This window comes from Lactuca serriola, chromosome 4, assembly GCF_051521515.1.
Source record: "Lactuca serriola cultivar US96UC23 chromosome 4, Lser_US96UC23_V15, whole genome shotgun sequence".
NCBI classification, from domain to species: Eukaryota; Viridiplantae; Streptophyta; class Magnoliopsida; order Asterales; family Asteraceae; genus Lactuca; species Lactuca serriola.
Window position 1 is genome coordinate 201,821,303 of NC_136411.1, and position 7,836 is coordinate 201,829,138.

Below are 7,836 nucleotides of genomic sequence, written 5' to 3' on the forward strand. Positions count from 1 at the left end.
TAATAAATAAGTTAAGACACTTAGGAACATGTAAAAACTTTTTATAAGTGTTTAAGGTCCAAATGGTTGCATCTAAGTTGCTACGGGACAAGGCAAAAGGGTTTGAAACATCAAATGGCTTTGCATAAGAGTTCACCACCCAACAAACCCCACCCTTTGGAGTTTACGGCCGTAAACTCATGGGTTTATGTCCGTGAACTCCTCACATGGTGGTTTTGGGTGTTTTAAAGTGTTATCTTGATCCTAGAAAACTCCTAGCCTTGTTGGAGTAACACATGAAGTAGTTTAAGGCCCTAGAATGCTCCATAGGGGAGTTTACGGCCAAAGGACCTTATCCCCTAGAGTTTACGGCCGTAAACTCCTATGGGGTGTTGGCTTTTAATTGTTTTGAGGCCCTTGCATGTGTAGGATAGCTTCTATACTTTTATCTTAGGCTAATGGGGACAAGAGGCACACATTTGTGCCTTCACTTGGAGTTTACGGCCCAAGATATGTTCCTTGGCCGTAAACTCCTTTTAAGGAGTGATTAAGATGCCTTTTGTTCTCCATTGAAGTCCCATGTGTTCAAGGTAAATTGTCTTAAGGCCTAAGGTGTGTTTGTGGTGCATTTAGCCCTTGGAAAACGGGTTTACGGCCCAAGAGAGGTTCTTGGCCGTAAACTCCTACAAACTTATGATTTTGAAGTGTTTTGATGTCCAAAATAGGCACAAGCATTTTAGGGTTAAAGTCCTTAAGCATTAGGGGAAGTTTTAGGGCACTAGATGCCCTTGAAAAGGGGTTTACGGCCCAAGAGAAGTTCTTGGCCGTAAACTCCTATTACTTGGGTTTCTTGGATGATTTCTAGCCTATAAAGATCTTACACAAGGTCCTTAATAAGATGCCTAACATGGGAATGGGTCTAGGAAGCATTAAGGCTCCATTTTGGAGTTTACTCCCCAAGAACGTTCTTGGGCGGTAAACTCCCGGATCTTGTAATCTAAACATGTAATTGATGTTAATAAGCATCTAACAAGTATTGTAACACATTTGGTAAAGTAGACTCACAATCTGGGATGAAAACCCGAAGATCCGTGAGAGAGAATATGGCTTTTCTCTATTTGGAATTGTGAATAAAGAATTAATTAAATTCAGAAAACTATTTATAGTCCTGGAATATTTTGACAGAAAATATTTTTATTCCCGATATAGGACTGTAACATTATGAAACTTGAAATGCTCAAATTTCACAAAACCAGGAGCATCCACTCTCCTGATATCTCCTTAAACATAAACCCTAATGTACACAAACTTGTTCGGAAAAGTGTGAAAATCACAAAAATTGGACTAGCTTCTATTGGATAGATAATGTTCGTACAATGGAAATTTCGGGTTGTCACATCATCCCCCTGTTAGAGGGAATTTCGTCCCGAAATTAGAATTTAAGCAAATATAAAGTTACAACAATTAAGCGAAAAGATGAGGGTATTTCAACTTCATCTGATCCTCGCGTTCCCAAGTGAATTCCAGTCCTCGCTTGGCGTTCCATTGAACCTTCACGATAGGGATACGGCTTTGTTTCGTCTGCTTGACCTCACGGTCCATCATTTCTACAGGTTCTTCCACGAAGTTGAGGCTCTCGTTGATCTTGATCTCGTCGAGTGGGATTACGAGAGTCTCATCGGACATACACTTTTTCAAGTTAGATACGTGGAATGTAGAAAGTACGTCACGTAGTGTGTCGGGTAGGTCGAGTTTGTAAGCTACGGGACCGACTCTGGCAAGAATCTCGAAAGGCCCTATGTACCTCGGATTAAGCTTCCCACGCTTGCCGAAGCGTATCAAGCCTTTCCAGGGTGAGACTTTGAGTAGGACTCGGTCTCCCACCTGAAATTCCAAAGGTTTTCTTCGTTTATCGGCGTAGCTCTTCTGTCGGTCTCTAGAGGCTTTCAATCATTCACGGATCTGAACGATTTTCTCTGTCGTTTCCCGAATGATTTCCGGACTGGTGAGAGTACTGTCGGAAGCTTGCCCTCTTTCTAATTGGGTATCACCCACCTCAGCCCAGCACAGAGGGGATCTGCACTTGCGGCCGTAGAGAGCTTCGAATGGAGCAGCCTTGATGCTCGTGTGATAACTGTTATTATAGGAAAATTCGACAAGGGGTAAATGAGTATCCCATGCCTTCCTAAAATCAATCACACAGGCTCGCAACATATCTTCCAGTGTTTGGATGGTCCTCTCACTCTGTCCATCGGTTTGTGGATGGTAGGCTGTGCTCATGTCCAGCCTTGTTCCTAGGGAATGTTGTAGTGATTGCGAAAATCTTGAGGTGAACCTACTATCTCTATCGGAGATAATGGAAATAGGTACACCATGTAGCCGTACGATTTCCCTAATGTATGTTCTCGTAAGTTTCTCCATCTTGTCGGTTTCTTCGATAGGCAGGAAGTGTGCAGACTTGGTCAATCTATCAACGATGACCCATATGGTGTCAAGTCCACCCGTTGTCTTGGGTAACTTGGTTATGAAATCCATAGTGATCCGCTCCCACTTCCACTCTGGAATCTCTGGTTGTTGCAGTAAACCAAAGGGCTTCTGGTACTCGACCTTAACCTTTGCGCAAGTAAGGCATTTACTTATGAAGGTAGCAATCTCTGCTTCATATTAGGCCACCAGTATAGCTTTTTAAGATCCAGATACATCTTATCTGAACCTGGGTGGACGGAATACCGAGTGTTGTGCGCCTCGGTCATGACCAAGTCTCGGAAACCACCGTGTTTCGGTGTCCAGATCCGGTTCATGAAATATAAAGCTCCGTCACCCTTGGCTTCGAAGTTCTTGTCCATTCCCCTAAGGGATTCACTCGACACCTTTTCAGGTTTCATGGCCTCAAGTTGAGCCGCCTGAATTTGCTTAGTCAGGTGTGAATGGATGGTTATTGATAATGACTTGACTTTGCGACTAGAATATTCCTTCCGACTTAGGGCGTCTGCTACTACGTTGGCTTTACCCGGATGATAACGAATATCGCATTCGTAGTCACTGAGTAGCTCGACCCACCGTCGTTGTCTCATGTTGAGCTCCTTCTGATCGAAAATATGTTGTAAACTCTTGTGGTCGGTAAAGATAGTGCTCTTCCTTCCATACAAGTAATGTCTCCAGATGTTCAGAGCAAACACTACTGCTCCTAGTTCAAGATCGTGGGTCGTGTAGTTAACCTCGTGTGTCTTCAACTGTCTCGAGGCGTAGGCGATGACCTTACCTCGCTACATCAGAACACATCCGAGTCCTTGATTTGATGCATCGCAATAGACTACGAAGTCTTCTATTCCTTCTGGAAGGGATAGTATTGGTGCGGTGCACAAGGCTCGTTTGAGCGTTTGGAACGCTCTTTCTTGCTTCTCTTCCCAGTCAAAGGCCACGCCTTTCTGGGTCAGGGTCGTAAGAGGTTTCGCTATTCGGGAGAAGTTCTGAATGAACCTGCGGTAGTAGCCAGCGAGACCTAGAAATTGACGAATTTCTGTAGGCGTCTTTGGTGCTGACCAGTTCTTAATGGCTTTTATTTTGGATGGGTCCACATGGATTCCTTCTTCGCTTACCTCGTGTCCTAAGAATTCGACTCTTCGGATCCAAAATTCACATTTCGAGAACTTTGCATAAAGTTTCTCTTTTCGTAGTGTCTCTAGAACTTGTCGTAGGTGATCGCCATGCTCTTTCCTACTTCGGGAGTAGATAAGGATGTCGTCAATGAAAACGATGACGAACTGATCCAAGTAAGGTCGGCATACTCTATTCATCAGATCCATGAAGACTGCGGGTGCATTGGTCAATCTGAATGGCATCACCACGAACTCGTAGTGTCCGTAATGAGTTCGGAAGGCTGTCTTCGGCACATCCTCCTCGAGCACTCGTAACTGGTGATATCCGGATCTCAGATCAATCTTAGAAAAATAGTTTGCCCCTTGCAGTTGGTCGAATAGATCATCTATGCGCGGCAAAGGGTAGCGATATTCTTGATCGTCAATTTGTTGAGTTCTCTGTAGTCAATACACATACGGAATGATCCGTCTTTCTTCTTAACGAACAAGACCGGTGCTCCCCAAGGCGAGAAACTTGGTCTTATAAAGCCCTTGCTCAGCAGTTCGTTAAGTTGACCAGAGAGTTCTTGCATCTCGGCTGGTGCTAAACGGTAGGGAGACTTGGCTACTGGGGTAGCTCCTGGGACTAAGTCGATTCTGAACTCGACTTGTCGTTGCGGAAGTAATCCAGGTAGCTCTTCTGGGAAAATATCGGGGAAGTCGCTCACTACTGGGAGGTTCTTTAGTTCTTTCGGTTCTAGGTTCGTGTCGACGACGTGAGCAAGGAATGCGTGGTATTCTTTGCGCAGATATTTCTGTGCTTGAATACTAGATATTATGCGAAGACTCGCACCAGGTTTGTCGCTGTAGACTATAAGAGTTTCGTTAGACGGGAGGTTTAGTCGGACTGCTTTCTCATAGCACATGATGTCGGCGCGATTTAGACTTAGCCAATCCATGCCGATAATAACGTCGAAACTTTTTATTGAGGCCGGCATAAGGTCGATTGGGAATGAATGGTTATCTAAGGTTAGAAGACAACCTAAATATATGCTATCAGTACTTTCAGTTTTCCCATTGGCCATTTCTACTGTGAATTGTTCATTAAGTGTGTGTGGTTGTTGCTTAAGCATGCGAGCAAATTTGTGGTTTACGAAGCTTCGCTCCGCTCCACTATCGAACAGAATGCATGCATAGGAGTTATCAAGGAGGAACGTACCAGTTACCACTGTCGGGTCAGCAACTGCTTCCCCGTGGCCTATAGCTAGTACCCTCCCTGCTCCTCCAATATTCCTCGCCTTGGGGCAGTCCCTTTTAAAGTGACCTGTTTCGCCACATCCATAGCAAGTTGGGCTTGCGCCTGAGCCAGGAACTTGGGAGATCGGTTGTGCCAGGAATTTACGGAATCGGACGGTGTGTCCTTTTCTGCTGCAGTTAGAACACTGCATTTCACGGCAGGCGCCGTTGTGGTGGAAGTTGCATTTGTTGCACTTCGGCAAACTTCCAGCATACTGCTTCCCCGGAGCAGTAACAACAGTAGGGGTTACCGCAGCATGTACTGCCATGATTTGCTGTTTCTTTGAAGCTTGCTGCTTCTTCTTCTCATCCCAGAACTTCCGCTTGGTGCAACCGGTTTTAGAGGGTTCTGGGATGGTTAGGGTGGTTGTGGTTGCAGGGGTCTTGACTCCATGGTCAATGAGTCTTTGTGCCAATCGCTTGGCACTGTCGAAGGTAGCGGGGTTGGATGCTTACACATTCCCCTGGTACGGAGGCACTAGCCCCCATACATACCGTTCGATCTTTTTCCCTTCAGTGGGAACCATACTGGGGCATAGGGCCACCAGTTCGCTAAATCGGGCAGTGTAAGCGATCACATCGGTGCCCTTCATGGTCAGGTTCCAGAGTTCATGTTCTAACTTCTGGACATCGCCCCTCGGGCAGTATTCCTCAGTCATGAGGTCCTTCATCATTTCCCAGCCCATGTCGTTAGCCACGACGAGAGTTAGGGCTTTGACGTGGCCGTTCCACCACGTTAGGGCTTTACCCTCAAAGGTGCATGCGGCATATTTCACTTTGCACGCAGCAGGGCATGAACAGATTTTGAAGACTGATTCAGTCTTCTCGAACCATTGCGAGAGGGAAATGACTCCGCCGGTGCCATAGAAAGGCTTCGGCTTGCAGTTTGTGAAATCCTTGTAAGAGCACTCCCTTGAGCGCACAGGGATTTCGATCGGAATAGATTCCACAGGGGTTCCACCTCTGCTGGCATCTGATGAGTGATACTGAGCCATGGCAGTTGCCACTGCTGTAGCGACGACAACATTCAGGGCTGCAGTATCGATGACCGGAGGTGGTGGAGGCGGTGGAGGTGCAGGATTATTCCTATTCCTGGGAGATTTTCGAGGAGGCATCTTTCAGCTATAAGTTTATAAAGATAAGAAAGATGGTAAGAATCAATTTGCAAGTAACATGAGAGTGACACATGGACTAACTAACCATAGCCCAACAGTTGAATGAGTGTTTGAAATCACAATAAGAAATATTAGTAGGAATACACAAGTGTACAAATTTTTCCCACAGATTAGATAGATTTCAATGGTACGGGTATTACTGATGTAATAAGTTCAAGGAAAATCGACCTAACAGTAGGTCTTACATCATACCAAAAGGACAAGACTGACAGTCCTAGATTCCTAATTAGAGTATCGAAAGTTAGGAATATTTTACAGATAAGTGCTACTTAGAGCACATAAGTTCAAGGCTATCCCTAAATCAAAAGACAGAGATGTACTAGACATCATCTAATGGCGATGGGAGTTCCTCGGGCGAGCCCTGAGGTCGGACACTTGGCGAAACACCTCTTGAAGGTGTCGATCCTGAGTTCTCTGACGAGCTCGAAGTTCTAAGACTTCAGCACGGGATGCAGCCAGCTGTTGCTGCAAAGTTTCGTTGGTTCTCCGGGTCCGTTCCATGTCTTCTTCAAGACGGCGGATGCGGACTGTATTGACGCCTGAATTGGCATCAATCTCCATGACCCGGTCGATGGCTGCTCGACCTTGCTCGACATTACGAGCTATTCTGCGGATGATTACCAGCAGAGCTCTGTCAGCAGAGCCACCATCGCTGATGTTGTAAAAGGTTCGGTCCCTAAAGTATGGTAAGGGTTGACCCTGTTCATCACTCCAGCGGTTCAGGTTGTTTGCCCACATGTGAGTAGGACCTGGAAACACTGGTCGAGGGTTGTTGTTCGGGGCTTGACCTACAAGCGGTAGGTTGTTGACTTCAGGCTCGGAGTCAGATCCATCAAAAAAGCCTTCTGCGAGGTGATCATCCAAAGGGATTGGATGCTCATCTTCAGGCTCTTCATCGATCCACCCGACATTGCCTTCATTGGGAAAGTACGGGTCGCCATGATGGAATCCATCCATTTAGATCTACGCGAGAAGAGAGGTATAAGAATGTAGTATACGTGTAACTAGTAGCACAAAATACACCTATTGTATTTTAAGTTTTAAGTTCTACTGATCTTCTTGTGGTAGTGTTGGTAAGTTTTTAGACTTGTTAACATATCACAACCATTCTAGGGCATATCCTAATCACTCCTAGGACCAGCATAGTTGATCAGACTATGCCATTCCCAGGACTGACCATACATCCCCGAGCTCACTTGTGATAGTTAACAATCATACTTTTGTTCTTGTCATTGTGACACTGATTTTAGTATGAATGTAGACTAGTATACTTAATTGAATATTGTATTATTTAAAGTATAGAATCTTGGTCAGAGTGTTTTAATCCCATTTGGGTTTATAGATTAGTATATCTTTTATGGGTTGATATACTTGATTCACTATAAACAATGCTCTGATACCAATCTGTCACACCCCAAAACCAAGAATGGCGGAAACGTTCTGGGGCGGAGGACTTCATGTATAGTATCACAACACAGTAAATGTAAATAAGCAAACAACATCATCCATTGCATTAAATATATAGTTTTAATACAAGTGTGTTCTGTACAGTTATAGACATCAAAAAATAATGTAACGCAAAATAATATGAGATGAGTCTTGAATGCACTCCATCTTCTCAAAAGCTGGCCTCGGTACCTGTCTACTGATGACCTGAGAATACAAGTTATTTTGAAAGAGTTTATCAGCATTAAGCTGGTGAGTTCATAAGTATTTTAGTGTCAATGTTTGTTGTCAAAACGTTTGAACCTGTCTCAATGTATAAGTTTGTAAAAATGTAAGTAAATGTTTGAAAGTGTTTGTAAAAG